General features: G+C 41.6%; 1 protein-coding gene across 1 annotated transcript in view; it reads right to left on the bottom strand.

Moving 5' to 3' along the window:
- COL5A2 (collagen type V alpha 2 chain) overlaps positions 1-25834 on the bottom strand; it is a 174027-nt gene that overhangs the window by 90383 nt on the left and 57810 nt on the right. The gene's annotated exons all lie outside the window — the stretch shown is intronic.

Consider the following 25834-nt stretch of genomic DNA (forward strand, 5'->3'; position numbering starts at 1 on the left):
GTTAAAAAATTACATCTTATTTCCAGTCTGAATTTGTTTAGCTTCAACTACTAGCCATTGGATCATGTCACACCTTGTCTCTGAAGAGACAATTGTTAAATATTTGTTCCCCGTGTAGGTACTTACAGATTGTAATAAAGTTACCCTTTAATATTCTCTTTGTTAAGATAAATAGGTTAAGCTCCTTGAGTCTATCACAGTAAGGCTTGTTTTCTAATCCTTGACTCATTCTTGTAGCTCTTCTCTGAACCCTCTCCAATTTATCAACATCCTTCTTGAATTGTGGACAACTAGAACTGGACACAGTATTCCAGCAGCAGTCACATACGGGGGTAATACTCCAACTTAAGATTCCTGTCTATTCATTCAAAGACTACAGTAGCCTTTTGGCCACAGCGTCAAACTTGGAGTTCATGTTCAGCTGATTATCCACCATGATCCCAAATCGTTTTCAGTCACTGTTTCCCAGGCTGGAATACCCATCCTGTAAGTGTGGCCTATATTCTTTGTTCCTAGATCTATTCGTTTACATTTAGCCATATTAAAATGCATATTGTTTGTTTGCACCCAGTTTACTAAGAGATCCAGACCACTCTTTATAGTACTAACGTGTCTTCTTCATTATTTACCATTTACCCCCAATTTTTGTGTCACCTGCAAACATGATTTTGTTTTCTTCCAGGTCATTAATAAAAATTTTAAATAGTGTAAGATCAAGAACGGATACCCAACGGACCCCACTAGGAACACAGCCATTCGATGATTATTCCCTGTTGACAATTACATTTTGAGATCTATCAGTTAGCCAATATACTTAATGGCATGTTAATTGTATATCTTTCTAGTTTTTTTAATCAAAATGTCATGCAGTACCAAGTCAAATGACCTACAGAAGTCTACGTATATTAAATCAGCACTATCACCTTTATCAACCAAACCTGTAATCAGCACTATCACCTTTATCAACCAAACCAAAGTTAGTTTGACAGGATCTATTTTCCACAAACCTGTGTTGATTGGCATTACTTATATTACCTTCCTTTAATTCTTTATTGAGTCCTGTATTGGTAACATTTTGCTATTTTACTACTTTATTTCTTGGTTAGGAAAAGGGAAGCAATAGTCATCATGGACTGCACAAATCAACTATAGTTTATGGGCTCAACTCACAGTTGCCTTAACCTTTCAATGTCAATCTGTTGGCATAAAAGGGCTGTAAAACTGTTGTAACCATCACTGGAGAATTGCACTTAATAGCATAGGGGGATTATTGGGAGGATTACTAGGGAGAGGAGCCAGTGTAACAATATGCTACAGCTATTCCCTGCTGCTGGGGCCACAGGCGACCAGATTCAAGTTAAGGTTGCCACCGAGACAGCTGTAACTTCACTGAGGGGGCAAAACCTCAGAATGGGGAGCTATGGAAGTGGTATAAATCCATCTTTGCCCTTCTCCAATCAGCTCTAGTGCCAAGCTCAGCTTGGGTGCCAGGACAAATCTGGCCTTTAAAACACAAGAAATGAATGGGGGCAAAATATGTAGAAAAATGTTAAAAGCAAACAAGTATACAGGAAAATCTAAGACTTTCCTAGTAGATAAAAATAATAGATTATAAATATTTATATGTATAACTATAAATTAAGCACAAAGAAAAAATGGTATTACCCATGCACAGTTTATATATACATGCTATGACATGTATTGTAAGGGAAATGCATATACCTGTTATGATATTTTATAAAAATAAAATGTCATAACAGATATATGCAGTATAGTTGTAGCCATGTTGGTCCTAGGATATTAGAAAGAGAAGGTGGGTGAGGCAATATCTTTTACTGGGCCAACTTCAAAAGATATTACTTCACCCACCTTATCTCTATGACATGTACACATATTTCCTTCATGTTACACACATCTACCTTTTAACCTTATCCACCACTCCAATTACTGGCCTATCTCCTTCACTTTTAACCTCATCCAATGTGCCATTTACAGTGACGTCTTCTTCTTCAGTTCCATCTGGATCCCATCCAGGCTGGTTTCCGCCTTCTCCACTCCACTGAAACTACTCTCACCAAGGTTTAATAACCTGTCTTGGCCAATTATCAGGGCTTCTGCTGCATCCCAACCCTCCTTGAGGTTACTTTTGATACCACTGACTATTCTTTCTTTACTATTTTATCCTCCCTGGGCCCACTTCTATTGTGATGTCTACAGGCAGCAGCAATGATGTAATGTGGGATTATCCATAGATCATGTAATTATTACAACTTTATATTCTGACCCTATTGACTTCAACAGGAATTTTGCCACTGTCTTCAAGGGAGCCAGGTTTCCACCCTATGTATCTATAATAGTCAATAACTGTAAGCAAAAAGGTATAACAATGAAAAACATTGATTCCTATTTTACACAAATCCTTAATATTGTCCATGCAGTACCTGTATAAGAAGAAATATATATATTTGAAGTTCAAAACTTTTTGTCTCTCCAGTTTTATATGGGGAAAAAGGAGACAAACGGACTGAACTAAGAGAGAAGGAAAAATATAAAAGTAAAACTGAATTCAGCCACTAGCATACAGCATTGTATGCAGACATCTTATTTATTATTATTATTATTATTTATTATTGCATGAAGGTAAAAATTAGCAGCACAAATCATGGTGCAATTTCAGTCACATTTTTCTCTGCAAGAGAGAGTCCTGTGGCACCTTTAAGACTAACAGATGTATTGGAGCATAAGCTTTCGTGGGTGAATGCATCCGACGAAGTGGGCATTCACCCACGAAAGCTTATGCTCCAATACATCTGTTAGTCTTAAAGGTGCCACAGGACTCTCTCTTGCTTTTTACAGATCCAGACTAACACGGCTACCCCTCTGATATTTTTCTCTGCATTTCTGTTAAAATTAAAGCCAGATGTAAAGAGAGAAACACAAAACAATATATGTGAGAGACTTGGGGATTTAAAGTTTGTGCCCTTACTCAAGTCATTTTATCATTGTCAAAGCAAGGAGAAATGGAACAGATGTATCATTAACTACTACCCACCAGCATTGACTTTTGAACCTTGCTAACAGAAACTGAAATCCTGATTTATGCAGTGATCAACCAGTGTTTTTAATTGGGTTATCACGTAGGCTGACAAAATGACTCCAACTGTTGATGCAAATGTTCAGGAGGAAACGTTGTCACTGTGAAGTGAACACATTGCTGATGTGTCCTGTACAGTCCATTTATAACACAGTGTAAACCATTTTCTAAGCTGTAGAGTGTACTCTGGATCGCATTCTTTTCACTTCTCCCCTGTGTGCATGACATAATGCTCTGACATATTGAGCCTTTTTCCCCAGATGTCTGGCATATGGACCACATCTTCCTTAATGGGTCACAATTAGAACTGGTGGCCTAGTTCAGATGAGAAGCAATTAGGATAAATGAAATTTCTAAGTCACTGAACCCAAAGTCAGCATACTGTCATAATTTCAAATAAACCACATAGCAATTGCTTTGGCATACCAGAGCTAGGGCCAGATTGTGACCAGCACATACAGGAGTTTCTCTTTCTCACTCACACTCTATTCTCTCTCTCTCTCTCTCTCTCTGACACACGCACATAGCTAACTTTCTGGAAAATGTAAGATGAAACACCATGCCTGTTACTCTGTACTTCTGCAGGTTTGCTGAAAAGAAAAAGTCCACAGCACCATTTAATCATTTTCTCTGTTCACCCTCTTGTAGTCTCATATTTGTCCTTCATCTTGTGGCAGCAGTACTATATGTGGAGATAATAGGCCATGTAACATACAGCCTAAGAGAAAAATTGTTAATCTGCTCCAAATACCACCAACCTAGCAGAAAAGATTTGTTATCACCTTAGTGTCTGACTGATGGGAGAGGGAGAAACCTGAAAGAAGCAGTCATTCCAACTCTGACTCATCTCTGCTTCTAAACACCACGTACACATTTTCCCATAGTTCATCATTATACTGTACTTTACTGTCAGGCTTAAATTATAGTCACTTTATCTAGTCATATCCAAACTGAAGGGCAATGAGGATTGTTATAGTCTGTCTATTTCCTAGTTTGGAAATTAACACATAGCGTTTGTTTATACAGTACAAGTCATGCATTCTTCGGGTCATTTCGCCTTTTTACCTTAGTGACTATAGCACAGGGTGCTGAGACTTGAAAAGCGGCTTTGGGATGTCTAGAAATGACAAAGTGATGAAATAACAGATTAACTGCATTCTCTCTTCCCAACCCAAAACAGATACTGGCCCTGATTCTCTTCTCACATACACTGGGTAAATCAACAGTAACACCATTTAAAACAACTGGGGATGAGGCCCAAACCATTATGTAGATATAATAGATAAATGTACAACAGACACAATGTGTTGTATTTTAGGTACTCATTATCAAAACCAAAGCCAAACAGCTAGCAATGGTTTATGTATTAAAATATCACATTCAGAGACTGCATGCTGTTTCGAATCAATATCTAAAGTCATTAACTAAATGCACTGAGATAGCTTAGTAGATTTCTAACTGACTCTGTCTGATATCTGCCCTGAACACTTTGTGAGCTAGATTCCCCTTCCACTGAAGTCAATCAGACTTTTGCTGTGGAAACAGAATTGGGTCCTGTATTGTGAAACTTCAGGATTAAAGCTGACGTTAACAAAAAAAATAATTCTTCAGCCACTAGGAGGCAGCCAAAACCCACCACTCACTAACAGCAATTGTCATAATAAAGATCTGTGTCTAGCAAATAAGCACAAACCGCTCCCAGTCTCAGTCATCATATAATTGGGTTTTGATTTTCCTCCAAATGGATTTCTCTCAAGCTTTTTATTATCACATTTCTCCTCCTCATCTCAGCAACAGGGGGAATATTTTAAAGGAAAGAAAATGTGACAGCGCTTCACACTAGAGCTACCCAATTACCTGCATTTTGGAAGGCAACACCTGAAAATTCAGCCACCCATTTGCTCTCTTCACCCATATTTGGAGGTTGCTCTGCTCCTCTTTCCAAAGGATCCTATTGTAATGGAGAACAAGTGTTGCACAGCAGAGCCAGAAAAGGGGATGCCTCTGCCAGTTACACATCAGCAGGGAGTTCTGTTGTCCCAAGGAAATACCCTATTGCCAGACTGTGGCCAGAATCCAACCCCTTTGCGCTGACTGAGTAGTCAGAATAGCAGGATAATTCATAAGCGATGTAATTGTAATTTGATTCGCAGGGATTAGAAGTTACAGCCCCTGCAGGCTGCTCCTCCTCCTATCTTTTTCGTCCTGTGACTAGGTTATAAAAGGGCTGAAGCAATCTTAGCATTGCTATCGGATAGAATAAATATACTGTAGTCCCAGTACATTAGTAAAGGATACCAATATACACAGTCGGTTTGGTTGTATTTAATACTATATTTGCTGTATTGCGGTTACAACAACAACAACAAAAAAGCTTCCATGGTGAGAATGGAATGGCCGTCCATAATCACACGAGCACAAAATCTATTAAAAATACAAATATGGAAACTACATATGCCTTGAAATCACAATAAATGAATGTGTTGATCTGGTAGTGGAATGTAATAGTGCTAAAGAGGTTATGGACTGGCAAAATATTCCAGTTTAACGGGAATTTTCTGAAACTGGTGAATGCCCAGCACATCACTAAGTACAATGTACACTGATCCAATCTAATTAATGATGAGAGTGGACGCAACTCTACCAAAATTCACATTTGCTGGAGGGAAGAGTATGTATTTTTCAAATGCATTAATTAATGCATTCCATTTCTATTTACTGTCTTTTCCTTAAAAAAACCTGAAGTTTTCCTGAGTTTGATGTTGTGAGCTGCAGGGAATTAATCCTTGTGATTCACAAAGCAGAGACGCAGAAATAACTCATAGTGAAAAACAATATGTGCTAGCAACCATCTTGCAGATATGCTGTATATGCCTATATACTAAGGCTTGGTCTACACTAAACCCCCAAATCGAACTAAGGTACGCAACTTCAGCTACGTGAATAACGTAGCCGAAGTTCCAAGTACCTTAGTTCAAACTTACCTTGGTCCACACGCGGCAGGCAGGCTCCCCCGTCGACTCCGCGGTACTCCTCTCGTCTAGCTGGAGTACCGTAGTCGACGGCGAGCACTTCCTGGTTCGACTTATCGCATCCAGACAAGACGCGATAAGTCGAACCCAGAACTTCGATTGCCAGCCGCCGAATTAGCGGCTGGGTGTAGACATACCCTAAATCTCAATGGATGCACAGAAGTAGCATAAGTGCACACTTGATAAGACTGTTGCCAATCTACTGCATTAGGCCTGCTCCAGCTCTCATTGAAATCAATGGAAAGAACCTCATTCACTTCAATAGGCGTTAGATTGAATCAAAGCTACGTAGTTATCAATAAGCAGAAAGTTGAGCTGTATTCTGAATTCATTTTACACGGAATCTCTGTCACCTTACTTTTTAGCTTTCAGACATTTCAGTTTAGGGTTCAGTTCATGTCCCACTTGGCTTCAGATGGAGTGACTAGACATTTACAGCGCAAGGACGCAGATGAAATCCTGGCTACAATTTCATTATAACTCCTGTCATTGCACTTTATCATTTCATTCCACATTAGGCATGATCATCACTCCTGGAAGATCTGAGCTCTCTGAAAGGCTTGAAATTCCATTTTAATCCCTCTGCCTATTCAAAAACAAAAGTAGGCAGGGAGTGTGGAACAATGTGACACACAAACATCGCTGAAAACCAGAATCCAGAAGGTTAGTTCTCTGTGGAAAAGTCCTACCGAATTTAATAGACAATTATAATTAACAAGATCCCTGGTTGGTGTAAATTAGGATACCTCCACTGAAGTCAATGGACCTATGCTGATTTATACCAGAAGAGGGTCTGGACAAACGTTTATCTATGTACTTTTTAAAACATGACCTATAGAATTTAATAAAGAATTATATCTCTGTTTAGAATTCTACAGGATAGTTAGAAAAACCTACAGTGAGGATATAATGTTCTTTATAAAATGTAATAGGGTTGTAGAGTAATTTCTATACAACCCTACAACTCTCATCCCTGTTAAATTCCACAGGAGTTTTCCATATAGGATTTTTGATGGATCATTCAGATGTCAACATACTGCTGCCCTTGTTTTAGAGGGATAAGAGCTTTTCCAAATCAGGCAGGTATTTTGGGGGAAATATGGAATTTATGTATTTTCATGTACTGCCTATTGCCATAGCACTGGCCACAATAATAATCATTAAAATAGGCAGGATAAAAATTGTCTCTCAATAAGACACAGAATTAATAGACTGCAGGAGCTACCTTAAGAGTTAACTAAAGGCCTTGCATTGTGCCCGGAAGTTTACCAACCTCAAGTTCTAGTAGGCATTAGAGGGAGGGAGCTCCAGGCATGAAGTTCATCAACTGAGACCCTCCAGCCATAGACAAAGACACTCCAGGAGCAGAAAGCAAGAGCAACCAAGCAGATCATGCACTCCACAAGAGTATGCACAGGAAAAGGTAATCTCCCAGGTGAACAGTTCCTAGGATCAGATTTGCCAGCTGTGGCATTGTCCCTTTAAGACGGTTGTGCCAAAATCTCTGTTACCGGTAGTATTTGTATTACTGTAGCATCTAGGAGTTCTAGTCATGAACAAAGACCCCTTTAGCATCATAAATGATTCCAGATTTAGCTGCATAGGGGACAATAAAAGGAAAAATGGCATATCAGATTCTGTTAGACTCAATTGATGGAATTCTAATTTCACATTTTATATATGCTCCCATGGCTTCCTTAAGCAGCAGGAAACAGTGTTACCTTACATTTTGGCTATTTTCTGTTCAGTCCATGTTCCTAGTACCCCAGGTACACACAGCATCTATCACGATGGCTCCATACTTGTGATAGTAGAAATCAGACCTGCTTTTTTTATGGCTAATGTTAGTGCCACATGCAGGGCAGCCAAAAGTAAGTTTTCAATATCAGTGTTCAAATCATGCTGGTTATGGTGGCAGGAGATACAGTATAAATACAATTGGACACCTTCCAGTACAAAAGATTTTTTTGGAGGCCTCTGGTATGGCAAGTAACCTCCTGATCTCTTATACAAATTGCCCAATTCATTTTGCGCTTCTAATGATTTAGGGTATATAAATATTAACAGCCTCGTTGCTGAGTTAATGAGCACAAGATTAAATCTTACCTGAGAGAGACCCCCATCTTATGGCTCTCTGTAAGAATGGGGCAGTGAATTATGTAGCAATCCAAAGGTTTTGGGGGTAGGGGGTTCAGTTGAAGTCAGAAGCATGAAGTGCGCTGCAGCTGCAAGTTTAAGAGTTGTGATGGAGTGGGAATGAGGAAAAGGGAGAACAGGAGCAGCGGCTGGCAGGAAAAGAAAGCTCGGCTGGAGGCAGAGAGCACAACCTCTTAAATTAGCAGTTACAAATATGGAGAAATTTTTATTCTTCCATCATCTCCTTTTTCCTAAACCCATTTAACATCACAGGCTATGGGTTTTCCCTTTTTTTCCATGGCACAAGCCAAGATATCCATCATAGACCTAGATGCACAGTTGTGATATCACAAAAAAGAACCAAATCAGAGTCAATCAGCCCAACACTTTGGCCATTTGGTGCCCAAAGCCACACTCCTAACCATTCCCTTGTTTCAGATGGTAACCAGTTTATCCCTGGGTTCATCCACCAGAATAGCTGATATTTTATTATTTTTCACCACTCACTCATGGTATGGAAGCCTTTGCTGATAGACTTGTTAGGAGCAGGCAAACTCATCTATACTTTTCTTTTAATAATTTTTGGGCCTGTGCAGTTTGACAACACTTCCTTTAACCCTTTCTCATCACGGACGCTACTCCATTATCCACGGACAGTAGTGACACGGACGCTACTCCATTATCAAGGAAAGATGTAGACTGAGGCTCGTTCAATTTTATGTTGTGCGCACGTGCATGTATGTGTGCATATTAACTAGCCAGATGCTGCAGCCACTGCTCATGTGAATAGTTCCAGATGATTACCGGGCCAAGCCACCTGTTTACAAAATGGGAAATGGTACAATAATGATTTTCAAATATATAACAGTGTGTTTCAAGTGGGGGATGTTTAATATTCAGAGATGTGTGTATTATACCATTTGATTTTCTCAGGGAAGAGTTCGATCATTTAGTTAACTCTAGAATGGATTTTGGAATCCTTTAAATAAATAACTTGTATGAGAACATACAAGACTCACAAAACCAGCAATTCAACAGTAAACTTCCATAGATAGACTGGAGTAAACATTAGGACAGAGGTGGGCAAACTACAGCCTGCGGGACACATCCAGCCCGTGGGACCATCCTGTCCGGCCCCTGAGCTCCTGGCCTGGGAGGCCAGCCCCCGGGCCCTCCCCTGCTGTTTCCCCTCCCACCGCAGCCTCAGCTCACTGCGCCGCAGGCGCAATGCTCTGGGTGGTGGAGCAGCGAGCTCCTGGGGCAGCGCAGCTGCAGAGCCCGGCCTGACCCAGTGCTCTATGCTGCGTGGCGCGGCTGCCTGTCCTGGTGCAGCCACGCCGCCAGCCACCAGTGCTCCAGGCAGGGGAGTTCGGGGGGTGGTCAGGGGCCGGGGGTGTGGATAGGGGTAGGGGCTGTCAGAGGGCGGGGAACAGGGGGGTTGAATGGGAGCAGGGGTCCCGGGGGGCAGTCAGGTAGGAGAGGGGGGGTGGATGGGGCGGCGGGAAGTAATTAGGGGCAGGGGTTCTGGGGGCGGTCAGGGAGAAGGGGTTGTTGGATGGGGCAGGAGTCCTGGGGGGGGCAGTTAGGAAGGAGGGGGGGTTGGATGGGGCGGAGGGTCCAGGGGCAGTCAGGGGACAGAGAGCAGGGGGGGTGGATGGGGCATGGGTCCCCGGGGGTCGTCAGGGAATGGGGGAGGGGGTTGGATGGGGCAGGAGTCCTGGGGGGGCCCTCAGGAGGCGAGAAGCAGGGGGGGGGTCGGATAGGGGTCGGGGGCTAGACCATGCCTGGCTGTTTGGGGAGGCACAGCCTCCCCTAACCGGCCCTCCATACAATTTCAGAAATCCAATGCGGCCCTCAGGCCAAAAAGTTTGCCCACCCCTGCATTAGGATGTGTTTAGTGTTGGCCTAATTCTGCTCTCAATGGAAGTAGAGTTAGGCCAATACTCAGTACTGCTGAAGATCCCATCCTTAATTTTCATAGGACAACTGTTGTAATACATGGATTTTCTTTAAAATTGAAACTGGTTCTTATTAGAACTAAACAGATTATAGCTAGTTTTAAGATGGCAAATTATGTTTAATTTTAGAATAGCTACTGCTATGGTAAAACACAATTGCAGAAATTCTTAAGATTCTTGTTGGTTAATTCGTATTTATTAAAATATCAACACTGCAAGCAGAAAGGAAACAGAAAAGGTTGTAGCAAGTCAAATTAATCAAAAAGCTGGGCTACCAAAAATGTAACATTCTCTTTCCCTAATTAAATATACATATAGGGGTCTAAAGGCCACAGTGAGTAGACAGACAGCTAGGGTAAGTGACTATCAAAGACTAGAAGATAGGGGTTGTTGCTCTTGATTTTGGTTGGTTTGTTTATGGCTGGAAGCCAGTACCAATCCATTTAATCCTGCATTATCTTCCTCACTGTGAGATGATTTCATTTTATAAAAAATATCAGGAGATAAAGTGGAAGGAATGAAAAAATGTTAAATTGTGACCAAAATGCTGAAAGCAAGTGTGTTTCAGATGCTATAAAGTGTTCCTTTGGACCTTTTCTGTACTGCTCAATCCTACCTCATGTTTTGTGTCTCACATCTTTTTCTGCTTAAAAGTTTTCTGCTTTGCAGTTCAGCATTCTATGAGATCCACCCCATTTTTAATTCTTTCTGAGCACTGCTATCATTCTTTCCAGATACCACAAGTCAACAAATGCAATACAGTAAAGAATTTTCTTACTGAGAAATGAGAACAATATGGAAAAAATCCCATTTTTCAGATAAGAAGGAAAGCTAAGTCCATTCAGCATGACTGTCATCTGTGGTGACTGGTCACATTGATGTATAAACTATTTGGTTTATTGCATCAGCTAAACCACAGAGAGAGAAATGATTGAGGGGACTTCTTGTATTATGCTTCATTCTGAAAGCCAAAACTCCAAAACATGGTGTTATTGGGGATTCTGTCCAAACTGCTGTTAAGAAGTCATATTAATCTTACAAGGACCATAAGGAAACTTGCCTAACATGTTTAAATCTGCAAAGTCTACAATAGTAACCCTATATAGTGAACATGTAATGCTCTTCTACTGTTTGCTTTGGAATACCAGCCTGGAGTCTGTTAATGTATTTGATTTTGGTTTCTCCAAAGACCAATCTTAGACTGCTGTACATCTGCAAAAAAGGATTCTTCACAGCCAAAATGTAAGCTCTCTAAACAGAGCTTCCTGTGCCAGTATCAGTGAGACATAGTTTCCACTCCCAGTCCATTTGGATGCCTGCATTAAATCTACCAGCAATCTGCAAATGGCCAGTCTGCTATTCCAATCAGCAATTTGGCTGGCCTCATCAGCAACATGCTGGACAGTATGAATTACATTATTTCACTGGAGTGACAAACTTTTACACCACCATGACAGGGCTACATATTGCAAAGCAGTGCGGACATCTTATGCTGTTTTAAATTTTTGTCACCTTATGTCAAAATAGGAAGTGTGTATTTAATATCTTACCAAATCCTTCACTCGTCCTTATGTGTGCTCTCCCTAGCTCCACCCAACACAGAACAAGTAGTGTCAGGATTTATGAGTTTCTATATGTCAGTAAATGTCATATGATCTTGTTTGGTTATATTTTGTAGTATCAGCAATTATGGTATATGTCAATTAAAACAGACAAAAAAAAAGAGTATCCTGAATTCCCACCTTAAGATACGTCCCCACCCATCCCATGTGCACTGCCACCATATTGGGCACCCTGTGGGGTTGAGCTCAGCACCATTCAGGGGATGTGCACTTATGAAGTGGAACCTCACATGTCCCACTGCCAAGGGCCTCTCCACTGTCCCGGCTGTAGGGGCAGGATAAGACCTAAGGACGAAGCGGGAGGTTCCACTGTTCCCTGAGAACACATGAATAGATCTTGTTTAAATCAGTAGGTGGAAAAAAACAGTTACATTTTCTAGCTCGGTTGGTAGTTGCATGTGAGTAAGATGGATTGTTTGAAGTTGCTGATGATTTTGTGCCTTATTGTTTTGTAAAATGTCTTTGTATGCAGTCACTGTGCCAGCTCCTCAGCTGAAGTCAGTGGAATTATGTGAATTTACACCCACTGGGAAACTAGCCCACTATTTTTCTGGGTCTCTTGTACTTTACATCTCCAATAAATCTGTGTGCGCCATTGGTACAGTAGTAATAGCCATCCTTATTCAGTCTCATTTTCCAAAGGTCAAGGAATCTCTACAGGCTCTTTAATGCCCTAGTTTTCATCTATCAGTTGGAATGGTTTAGATCTTGCTTGCTCCCTGCCTCTTCTTCTTTCTCATTTTAGCACTTTATAGTGACAGCAGCAGTGAACGGCACCATTGTATCTTCATTCGCTGGGAATGTCAGCTGGGATCCCATCACTGCTTCTAACATGGGTCCAGAATAACCATTGCTGATTCCTTCCTTTATAATACAGATTCCTGTGACACAACAACATACTCTTTGAATTTATGTACTTCCCTTTGGCTCTTTTGCACACATGCCTCTGGGTTCCCCGGATGACACCTCTGGTACCCTGCCATGCTCAGCTCATGGTTTAGAGAAGTTCCAGAGTTCCACCGCAGGAACCAAACACACCCACTGTCTCCAAGTATAAAAGAGCAGGCTACAAAGGGCTGTGGCATTCCAGTAAAAAAGAGAACTTCACAATAGCAAACAAACCCAGAAAATCCTATTTTATCGGATGAACAGATAACAACTACAACTGATACTGAACAGAGAACAGTTCTGGAGAAAGACTAAGGTTTCAGCACACGAGTCTCAGCTTCAGAGCCAAAGATATCCATTAACTTGATATGGCAAAACCGCAGCCGCCGTGCCTCCGGACCCCAGCCACCGGAGCAGAGCAGCTGGAGCCCGGGAAGGGAAGTGCCCGGCCGGCGGCTTGGGGTCCGGAGGCACGGGGGCTGCCTGAAGCCGGTAGCGCTGGCTCGGGCAGCTTGGCTCTTAAACAGAGCCGAAGTCTGAGGCTGGGTCTACACTACCCGCCTGAATCGGCGGGTAGAAATCGACCTCTCGGGAATCGATTTATCACGTCCCATCAGGACGCGACAATCGATCCCTGAATCGACGCTCTTACTCCACCAGCGGAGGTGGGAGTAAGCGCCGTCGACGGGAAGCCGCAGAGGTCGATTTTGCCGCCGTCCTCACAGCGGGGTAAGTCGGCTGCGATACGTCGAATTCAGCTACGCTATTCACGTAGCTGAATTTGCGTATCTTAAATGACCCCCTCCTGTAGTGTAGGTGTAGCCTGAGTCAGGGGAGGAGCAGAGCAGCCGCGGGAGAGGAAGTGCCCGGCTGGTATTTGTCCCGGACATGTTCGGCTTTTTGGCAATTCCCCCCGGACGAGGGTTTGATTGCCGAAAAGCCGGACATGTCCGGGAAAAAACGGACGTATGGTAACCCTAGATAAAAATAACTACGTTGCACTATAAAAGAAAAAAATTTTCCTCCCTCCCTTTGCTTTGAAGGCAGGGGCATGGTTTCTCAAGAATTCTAAGAGGAACAGATCGAGAAAATCTGTTTGCTGCCTGCTCTGGTATCTTCATTCTGTACACATTAAAGTACAACAGAAACCTACCATTACACTCAGCCTTTTCAAGAAAGCATTTCCACATAGTGGTTTACAAAATTGGTTCATGTAATCTCCTTATTGCCGCCTCCTTTGACCAAGATTTCCCACCCCCTAAAAATAAGGACTCGTAATTAGAAAGAAACTTCAATTCCATAATTAGGAAGGTTTTGATTCCAACATTTTCAGCATTTCAGGCTGAAGAGAAAACTGCTCAGATGTTTGGGAGGAGTAGGAATGCATTGCTCTGGCTTTAGATGGAAAGTTGAATACATAATGTGCTGACTGTAGAGCAAAACTATTAATTTGGTGAAATTCTGTGCTTCTGGATAATGAAAAAAAAAGAACGACAAACAAGAAACTCTGCAACAATGCCAGCAATAAAGACTACTCCCATCTGCCTTTACCATACTTAGATAAGTCGATCGGCAAATTCTGGTGTCAAGATGACATGGAGAAGGCTTTTGGCAGCCCATAGGAAACTCCTTGCTGCAGTAATGAAAGTCGTAAAGGAGCAGCTTGGTTTTTAATTTAATGTAAAATAAATCAGGTGTGTGTGTGAGAGAGAGAGAGAGAGAGAGAGAGATTCTGGTGGGGCTCATGACCAAGGGCTTTTTCTGTTATTCCAAGATGCATGGTAGGAGGAATTTGAAATTCTTTGTACACTACAATTAAAAACTCAAAATACAAGGTAACAATCCACTAGGGCCTCAATCTTGCATGGAGTAGCTATGGAATGTTGCCTGTAGGAGAGCAAGGTAAAAGTGATGAACAGGACCCAAACCTCTCCAATACTACTTTACTAAGAACACATCTGCTATTAGGCAGGAGTAAAGCCTAAGAATCTTTAAGTGGGAAGTGCTGGGAACCCTTGACTCCTATTAAATGTAATGGGAGCCAAGGGCACTCAGAACTTCTCAGAATCCTTAGTGGTTTTTAAGGCCCGGTTTGACAAAGCCCTGGCTGGGATGATTTAGTTGGTGTTGGTCCTGCTTTGAGCGGGGGTTGGACTGGATGACCTCCTGAGGTCTCTTCCAACCCTAATATTCTATGATTCTATGATTCTAATAGGCCTCAGGAATACCCCTTTAGCATGATTAATTACCTTGGGCAAGCTACTTTCTGTTCTGTAAAACGGGGGGGCAGGGGGCGATAATAATTTCTTGCCTCTATAAGGAGCTTAGAGACCTAGGTAAATGTTAGGTATTAATACATTATTATTACTTGCTGATGGAAAGAGCCATGTGTCTTCTATGCGTCTCAACCAATTTTCCCCTCAGTGAGGGGATGAGTATGCGAGGGAGGAATCTCTTCCCCTCCATGGTGAAAGTTGACTGAAGGTGAAAGTAGCCCAGTCTAAAAAACTTGCAGCCTGGAATCCCCCGTTTGTCTTAAATTGGGGTCTTCCATTGAGCAAACCAATTTAACTTCATCCCTAAAACAGTAGGAATAAGGCCAACTCTCAGGACGAATATTCTTTTCCCCCTCCCCTCCTTTCCCCCCCCCCCCGGAGTGGTGCATGAAACCAAAATGCATCAAGCACTTTACATACTTTCCCACTAAGCTTAGGGAAGCAGCTGATACTAGATTTCTTATTTCACTTGTTATCTACTCTCCTGGACAAATTATTATACTGTTGATTCTATTTGAAGCTATTGTAAGAAATAGACTGGGAACACAGAAACTCCAGGAGACTTAGAGAATCTCCAGATATGCAATGTGTGTTATCCTGTCCTGCATTTGAGTAAAGTCATCATCATTTTAATGTGCTTCCTGATACTCTCTCATCATGCCCAACTACCACTGAAATGGACACTTAATTCCTATTGAAATGGGCATCTAGCTCTCTTAGGCGCCTTTAAAGATCTGAGCCCTAGAGTTCAACTGAATACTAACAGGAAAATATTTCCCAAGAAGTAAAAAGGAGCAGCCTGGTCAATCCAATATAAGGATTAGTGAAGCATAAAACCAGGACAGTGAATAAAAACAGTCAGCAAGAAAGGAATCTGATCCCCCCCAAGTCATTTAGATGCACGACGTTGACAAATGTTCCTAAACAAACACAGACCAATCATTATTTTGCTCTCCTTCAGGATTACAGTTTCTGGGACAACAGGAAATTAAAGGCTTTTCTGCAGGCTATCCAGCTCTGGGTCTTGGATGTGACTATGTACTTTGGGGATGGGACATTATGATCTTCTACACTATTTAAAGCATATAGTCCACACTAAAAAGGCTTTGTGTGAATTGAAATTCAAGGAAAGATATGCACTTTAAAACAAACCAGCAGTTATCACTTCCAGCTATTGTCTGCTTTGAATCTCATCTATTCTTTGTTTTCCTGAGTTTTTCCTTTAAAGACTACATGATCTCTTTTAGTATCTTTAATTTTCTCCTTGCATTGTGTCTTTGACTCAAGCCTTTAAAAACCACAAGAATCATACAGCTAAAACTGCAAGAACATTGCTTCTTCACTGCCAAGCCGTACAATTGCTCTCTGTGTAAACTCAGAAGCTTGTCTCTTTCACCAACAGAAGTTGTTCCAATAAAAGACATTCTCTCGTCCATCCCTTGTTTCTCTAATACCCTGGGACCCACATGCAGGGCCGGCTCCAGGCACCAGCCAACCAAGCACGTGCTTGGGGCGGCACCTTGTAAGGGGCAGCCAATCTTGGGGTGGCGGAGCGGCGCTTGGGTCTTTTGTTTGTTTGTTTGTTTTGTTTCAGTCGGGTAGCGCTCAGAGAGAGTGTTTTTATTTTTGGTTCGGCGGGGCGGTGCTTGGGGGGGGGTGTTTTTATTTTTGGTTCAGCGCGGCGGTGCTCGGGGGGGTTGTTTATGGTTCGGCGGGGCGGCGCTGGGGGAGTTGTTTCTGTTTTTGTTTCGGCAGGGAGGTGCTGGGGGGGTTGTTTTTGTTTCTGGTTTGGTGGGGCAGCGCTCGGGGGGGGAGAGTGGTTACAGTGGGGCGTATTTTTGCTTTTTGCTTGGGGCAGCAAAAAAGTTAGAGCCGGCTCTGCCCACATGGCTATTACAACACTGCAAACACAATGTTCCAAAAGTTAACTTGGACAACTCACCCAGAGTGGAATTATGAACTGCGGCCAGGTGTCCATGGGCAAAATAAAGACTATACAGTACCATTTTTGTAAGAAAATGAAAGACAATATGACCAACCTTGTATTTGGTGAAGTGGTCAGAGTCAGTAACTGGATGCCAGTACTCCCAGATTCCTTACACTGGGAAAAAATCTGTGCCTCAATTTAACCATCTCTAAAATGCATATCATGATACTTACTCCTTGGGGAATTCTGCGGGACTGCACACCTGCAGAAAACATCACCCTCCCCGCCCTCCCCCCCCCCCCCCCCCCCCCCCCCCGCCCTGCAGAATTCCTGTGCTTCCCTGCAGAAAACGGCAGGGAAGCAAAGGGAAGCCATGTGGGGATCAAGGACAACCATCGGCGCAGTTTTGAGGGGGGAATTGCCCCCCAAACAGAGGCAAGGCATGGGGGGCACAAAGGGTTACATGCCACTGCCCCCCCCTATTTCTGCCAGTGCAAAGCTACCCTGCTGAAGGAGGCTGCATCTCGGTGTCCGCTAACTCTGAACACCACCTCCTCTGGGTTCTAGTGCCAGTTGAGCTCCCCTTCTGTGTTCTGTGCAATAGTGAATGCCTGTGGTGGGGCTGGGTATGGGGGCAGGGGTGGGGAAAATGAGGGAAGGTGGGGGTTGACGGGAGGGGGGAAGAGGTAGTGGGGAAAGAAGGGGGTGGAATAGGGCAGGGGAGGGGAATGTGGGAGTCAGGTAAGGGGATGATGGGGCATGGGGCAGTGGGATGAGATGGGGAAGAAAAAGGGGTAGGGGAATCACGGGGGGAAGTGGGAGCCCGGCATGCAGCATCTCCTCAGCAGCAGCTGGGGCTCTCCCATTAAGCAGACCCATTGAACCCTCATTTTTTGGTGCAGTATTTTTACTTTTTTGGCACAGAATTCCCTCAGGAGTAGATACTGTCTGCCTACCTGAGAAAGATGCTGTGCGGTTTAGTTACTTAGTGTTTGGAAAAGATCTTTTAATTGTTAAATGAATGGCATAAAGACCTATAGACTTTAACAGGCTTTGGATCAATGAATAGACTCCCACTGACTTTAATGGGCTTCAGATCAGGTGCTAAATAAAATCAGAGTATTATCATACTACTTCTAGGGGCACTGAATTTCCACTGAATAAAGACAGACAATGGATATGATATCTTAACTCACCTGTTCACCACTAACAAAGTTTTGCCTCTTGGGGTCCAAACTAAGAGATGATTAAAAAGATTTTTAGTGGGCCAGGATAAAACTAAGGTTAACATGAAGTGTCAGCGGATCTAATGTTAGCATCTAGTACTGTAGTATAAATAACAAATGAACACAGCCTATTTTCTTCAAAAGATAAAGGGTAGAATTGATTTAATTTTTCATGACTTTAAGAAATCAAGTAGAGGCAAGTTTGGGATTACCTCTGCCTGAGCAGGGAATTACTACAGGTTCTGTACATAAATAATGTCAGGGGAACAACAACAACAACAAAAACAGAACACAAGCACAATAAAAAGTCATTCGCTGACACTCTCCAATTGTTTAAAATGACACCCGGCAGCATTTCAAAGATGTTTGGTTTGGTTTAGGTAAGCCTACCAAAATTCTGATGCTTATCTCAAGCTCAAATGAGCCTTCTGAGATCTCATTTTTTCCCAAACTCCTCATCTGCTCCAGAACCCAACCTTTCCTTTTATCTCCCCACATCCATTTGTTTCGTGATTCCTAATTCCCAACAGGCCCACAAGTCCGAAATTCCTTCTTTCCAATTCTCAAGTCCACCCCTACCAACAGTGATCTCTCTTCCTAACTCTAATCCTCCCCCTTCCTTTGGTAGTATCACATCAAGAGACTGTTTTGAGTACTGGCCAACTGTTTTATCAGAATTTTGTGAGCTTCAGTGCTTCCCTAGGTCAGAAGTGTTCCAGAATCCATCGTCATCTACCCCAGGTCCTGTGAAAGTTTAAGAACTCCTGAACTTAGAAATATGCAGCCATTTGGCATTGATATTATATTTTTAGAAACACACCGCTAAAATCACCAGAGACTTTTAAATCTGAGGAAACACCACCATGACATTAGCAAAGTCAGGAGACCTATTAGTCAAGAAAAGGGTCAGGAGATTGTTACCAGGGCTCTTTAAAACCTAAATATGTTTTAGGTTCCATTTACCTCAAGATGTGTGTGAAACCCTGAAGTTTTTTATCTCATGAACTAGTCTCTCCATCCCATTTGAAATATGGTTGTGATTTCAGCATGCATGTTATCTTTCCAAAAATCAAGGTCTAACGTGAGATTCTACAAAAAATCCAATTAGCAGTTATACAAGTGAGAATTCAAACAAAGAATGGCTTTAAAACAAAGATATGTTTTGGCCCTGTCACAATAGTACTTGTATCAGTAACAACCATGATTATGCGTATACTGTATTCCCTAGAAGATGCATTAACAGAAAAAGGCTGAACCTTTACGGGCCAAATCCTTAGTGGGTGTAAATAGGCATAGCTCCAGTGAAGCCAATGACTTCCACTAAGCTTACTATTTTATACATCTCAATTCACTTCAAGCAATGTATTTATGAGGCAATAAGTACTTTCCAGAGGATTAGAGGTAGATATTAGCCATCCATAAAACACACTTAAGGCATACAATAATCTCCACAAATGCAGTGTCCTAATGCTTAATTTATTCACAAAAGTGAATATAATTCTACTTTCCCATTCCCAGAGCACTTCCTCTTTTTGTTCTACCAATGCACAAAGTATAAATCCAACACCCATGCAGCTACACTCACAGTAATATTTTATGCAAACAAGACCCAATAAAATTACCCATATATTGTTTGAATAATATTATTGCTCTTACTCCAGGTAATTGGGACCTATCTGGAATAAAGCCCTGTAATATTTTGTTAGGATGAATGAATCTATAATGAAATATTCCATTTGACAAATAAAATGCCCTACAGGACATAAACGACTTTATTACTTTAGAAATTAAGGCTATTTGAGGCCTATTCTTTATCTTGCTTCAAGCATAACTGATTTCTGCCTTTAAGACAACAAGAGACAAAAGTAAATTACTGACATACCAATACTGCTTGATACAGTACTTTCTAGCTTGGCTCTTTTACAAAGAAATGAAAGATTTAGAACTTTCGGTAATGTTACAAAATATACTGGACAGGCATAATAAGCCACTTTTATTTCATGCTTTTAGAATACCACAATAGACACATTTTCCCTATATCTGTCAGGTCTCCAGAACTGAATGCAAGCGCTTTGTGAATTAATTCCCTCTAGCTTCTATATAACTGCCTTTTTAAAGGCATTTACATTTACAAGGGGAATTCTTCATAGCCTACAGTCTGTTACCCACAAGTGATTGGCATAAACCTAAATATTACGTATTTGATAAACAATGAACAATTGATAGAATCTGATTCTCCGGACAAAGCTAGTGTCAACTGACTAAACAGTCATGACCAGTGTAAATCAGCATATCTACACTAAAGTTAATTGCACTACACCAATCGAGGATCTGGTCCACCATTTACAGTATGTTGAACTCTTAACCAAAGACATCTGGTACATTGTTCTGCAACAAAATGTGTATTATATGGCAATTGCTATAGCTGCAAAATATATAGAACCCTGCTTACTTTTGCAGTATGCTACCCCTGAAAAACTACAAAGACTGAAGTGATTAATTGGGGCAGCATAAGGAGAGGAAGCTTTCTGCCCCTGGAGAACACACAACATTAAATTGATACTTTATCTATATGAAATCAAGACCGGCTATCTTTCATAAAGGCCATTCTTGCCACTCCAGTGACCATACTTCTGTATGTTACAGACACAGAAAGATGGAGAATAATACTGTACTTTCATAGAGATAAGTAAACAAGAAAAGATAGTCACCATCTTATAGAAAACTGATGCTTTGTGCTGCTGTGCTGTTGATAAAGCTATGTCAGCTTTTCTGCAATAAACCTGCCTGTTTTCAGTGCTTTTCAAGCTGGCAGAAGAAATTCCTACCACTCATGGAAAAACACTCTCTGTAAATATTATCCAGTTTGGGCATATGGTAAAATAAAAGGACTGAGGAGCTTTTGGGGTCACAATGGGATCATGTTAAGGGTGTGGATGAAAAGCAAGTCAATAATTATTATTTTATCGTGTTTGGATTAAATGATAATCTCAGCGCATAATGATTTGTGTAGAAAAGCAATCTAAAAACTAGTACACCTCTACCCCAATATAATGCGACCCGATATAACACGAATTCAGATATAACGCAGTAAAGCAGTACTCCAGAGGGGCGGGGCTGCGCACTCCGGTAGATCAAAGCAAGTTCGATATAACGCGGTTTCACCTATAACGCAGTAAGATTTTTTGGCTCCCGAGGACAGCATTATATCGAGGTAGAGGTGTACCAAGAAAGATTAGAAATGTAGTTTGCTATATAGACAATACAGATTTATTTTATCCCATAAAAACTACCTCCTGTTGACATTAGTGATTTTAACTGTCATTACAGGTGCCAGACTGATGTTATAATAACTGCTTGTGTGCATTTTGATCCTACTCAAGAATTCAGAATTTTTGTGGGAAAGAGTTTTTTTAATAGTTGTTTTTCTAACACAACACAACAGCTTAAGATCCTAATTTAATTTGAAATGAAAGAGGCTACTAGGGAATAAGAAAGGGATGTCTTGGGTATTTGAAGAAAATTAAATTATCTGATAAAGGCGGTGATCTTTCAAACACTCTGAATTCCAATAAAGGAATTGCCATAAAGCTCTTCAGCATGTGGAATGGACTGTTTACTACAAGCAGGTGCAACACTGGCATAGTAAGAGAGGCTATGATGTTAGTAGTGGCGATGAGCTGAAAGAGAGCATGTATGGAATGGGTGTCCAAAAGAATATCTACAGAAGTAGGAGTGCCTGCAAAGGATCATAGAATCATAGAATATTAGGGTTGGAAGAGACCTCAGGAGGTCATCTAGTCCAACCCCCTGCTCAAAGCAGGACCAACCCAACTAAATCATCCCAGCCAGGGCTTTGTCAAGCTGGGCCTTAAAAATCTCTAAGGATCGAGATTCCACCACCTCTCTAGGTAACCCATTCCAGTGCTTCACCACCCTCCTAGTGAAATATTTTTCCTAATATCCAACCTAGACCTCACCCACTGCAACTTGAGACCTTTGCTCCTTGTTCTGTCATCTGCCACCATTGAGATGCAAAGACAGCTTCCATCTTAGAGCGTTGTCAAGGAGACCCCACATGTGAGGAGTAATGGAGAGCCAAGCTCACCCACAGCAGATGTCCAGAAGCCAAAACATCCGTAAGAATTGCTTGGAAGCCAAGCATTTTCTATTGTCATAGTAAGATCCAGCACTACTGGACTCTGGCATACCCAATGGGTGGGGAGAAGAGTAGGCTAATCCTAATGTGGTATTTCTCTATGAGGAAGGAACTGGAGCCCACACGTCTATACATTGACTGGGTAAGAGAGTTTTCTTTGGATACAACAGGATGCTGCTTCATCCTTACTCATTTAGAGCCTCCTTTTCAAACTTGGGCATTTAGGTTACGAGGCCTAGCTCTGTATTTGAGCCCCAATTCAGCAAGATGCTTAAGTCCATGCTTAGCTTAAAGCACATGGATATATCTATGAGAGCTGAAGGCTTAGGCGTCAAATTGGAACACGGGTATCTAAAACTGGTATCTGAGCACCTTTCAGTCCACCAAAGTGTGTGAGTGAGTGATCCCAGTTAGACGCACAATGTTGAAAGCTGGGCTCTAAATGTCTATATACTCTAAGGACTATAGCCTGCATCAATTTCAGTGGGTAATTCCATACTTGGATCAATGGCAGATTAAGGTTCTATGCCTTTTGAGGCCTACTACTGCTCCCAATTAGGTTAATGGCAAAGTTCATATTATTAATCATTGACACTGTAATAGTGTCCAAAATGTCCAAGGCATTGTATACACATAGGAAGAGGCAGGATGTGCCTAAAAAGTCAGATGGAGAATGGGGAAAGAGCATATACAGGCAGAGTGGCCAGGGTGATGATTGGTTCACATCACGTTGGTGCCATTGTTTAAATCACACCATATGAGACCCAGGCAGATATCCCATTTTGTTACTAAACCCTGTATTTAGCTGCTGATGTTGTGCTTTCTGTCAATTATACTATTAATATCAGACTTATGGAGCTTGGGTGGTTCTATACCTTGACTTTTTATTTGAGAGCAAGAGATCATATTGCATCTTTGCCTAACATTGGAACAGACTGAGCCCTATACTGACCACATGCAAATCTCATCCTTCCAGTGTGGAAAGCAGTAGTCTCCCATCACTATCTCCCCCATTCCCAGGGCCCAGCTAAGGTGCTTCAAAAGACTGGGATCCAGGTGGGAGGTGAGATTGGGTTGGCTGTGGGCAGGGAGTGAATGGTGTTTTAATATCTGAGGCCAGGGCCAGGGGAATGTACAGCAGCCCAGGGGAGATTACCTGTGGTTGTCTGTCCTTTCCCATGCAGTTCTATCTACTGAGGGGATTCTTCCCTAAGGAAGATCCTTTGAATAGCCATAGCAAGGGTGAATCCATTGAAGCCATGACACCATGAATGTGGTAGGAAGACACTGGGGTTCCACAATCAGTACAGACACAAAAGGCCTCAGTGGAGAGCCTCTGCGAACTATAGGGTTTGGGGACAAGTCATGGGGTTTATTCCACTGGGTGCAAAGCTTGCATCCCCAAAAGAAAAATCAGGGAGGCCGAATTGTGTGAGGGATCCTCATGGACATTTCCTCCCCCTTAATCTTCTCTTGTGGAGGTTATTGTGAGAGGGGCATAGTTTTTTAGAAGTTGTTTAATCCTTGTCTTCTCTCTGTATATTTTTGTTTAATCCTTGACTTCCTTCTTTGTTTATACTTAGCACAAACCTTTTCTGATTTGTCTGTAGTTATTTGTAACCCTTACTTTATTTCTGGTTTTGTTTCTTCTTTAGATTTGTTCCTTGTTTTGATTCTTTTTTAAACTCTTGCATATTTTTATTGATGACTGAAAGTGATTGAACGTTACGCAGGCAGTGGAATGTTTAATTGTTGCTGAAGATATTTGGAGTCCTGGGGGTGAGGATGAGATTGATAGAATTCAGGGAATGAGGTCAAAACAAGTATACAAGTACGAGCAACCCCTAAAGAAACTAAACAATGTCAGTGGAAAGAGGTGCCGTGAAAGATGCAGTATATGGAATTTCAGTGTGACTGTAAAATTAATGAGGAAGGAATATTTGGATACTGTAGGCCTGATTCTGATCTCGCTTAAGTCCCAATCTAGATCTCAAGGAAGTCAAATTGCATTGGATTGGCTCTTATTTGTACACTAGTTTACAATTTCACTCATTCCGTTCGATTTGTTCCTGGTTTACACTGATGTAAGATCGGAATCTGGCCCTGTCAACCCTTTGGGGCAGGGATTCTGCTCTTTGGTTGGCATATTATGCCTATTGTGGAATTCTGTGCACACACCCAGCTGAAAATAAATAAGAGAAAAACCAATAGCAGTGTGTCAACTGAAACTCGACTCATATGCTCAGTTTTAGGACATGGTGTATTTGATCTTGTAGTGAGGTGGAGTGGCCTCTCACTGAGCCAGTAGAGGAGGTACCATTCTCTAAGCCCAGGTGGGCAGAGCCAGGCTGGGCCCAAACCTCCCACCCAATGTTAAGAGGCGGGATAAGAAGTATATATGCATAATAACTAAACTAAACTAAGCAACAAGCTATGGTGGCGTATAAGTATGGCTGATGGTTCCTCCCGAATTCAGTAAGAGAAAGTGTGAAATCAAGATGTAAATATGATTTCTGTGGTTTGCTTCAAATGGTGTCTATTTTTGGTCGCTGAGTTGAGTGTTTCCCGTTTATACACTCTAGCAGGAATGGGAACAGCCCTAATTCTTTGTTGAGCTGCACCCCATTGTGCATAGCTCCTGGGAGACTGCAATACACATTTCTCTCCATTGTGTGAATTGGTTTGTTTTCTGTACAGCTTTTATATCCTATTGATATAATATTTTGTTCAGGGGAATTTTATGCCTGGAACAAATTTCACAATTCATATGAAAAAAACCACCACCACATTTTCCCTGCCAATTCATGTTCCTAATTACAACAGATTCACTGGAACAAGTTTAAACCGGAGAAGTAATATATTGTGTGTTTACTGAGCATTTGCCATGAGTGGGTTTGGTTTTCGTAAAATACATGAATTTAGTGATATTGTAGATAATATTTTTGTAATATTTCTCTAAAGGTTAATTTTTGAACAATTTTCAAATATATGATGTGCAATTATACATTCCACATTAGGGGTGTAATCCTGGTCCTACCTTTTTCCACCTGTTTCCTTGAAAAAAATTTAATCCTAATCTGTAGAATTTGCAGTTCATTGGCCTGATTGAAATGGCAAGATTTCTACTGACATCACTAGAACCATTATCTATTTTTATTTTGACACTTTCTATGCATCATTTTTGTAATATTCCATCATAATATGCAATATAGACATCTCTGGCTCCTCTGGATCAAGTTTTTTGGATCGGCCCTCTTAACTAATACCAATTGAGTCTTCTTAGTTTTACCCAATGGAAACATTTTGCCACTTCATCAGGATGTGTGGAGAGGAGCCGGCAATACAGGATATGGAGATTATTTAAAGCCTTCAGAAGAGGATCAGGATTATAGACAGGAGTAGACTATAGTATGACAATCCTAAATTTCCCTCTGCCGTTATCCACTTCCTTTTGTACTATGCACTAAGACTGTGGATTTGTCCTCACAACCAACAAAAGGGCTTTTTTCATCATGG

This window comes from Trachemys scripta, chromosome 11 (assembly GCF_013100865.1).
Source record: "Trachemys scripta elegans isolate TJP31775 chromosome 11, CAS_Tse_1.0, whole genome shotgun sequence".
NCBI lineage: Eukaryota > Metazoa > Chordata > Testudines > Emydidae > Trachemys > Trachemys scripta.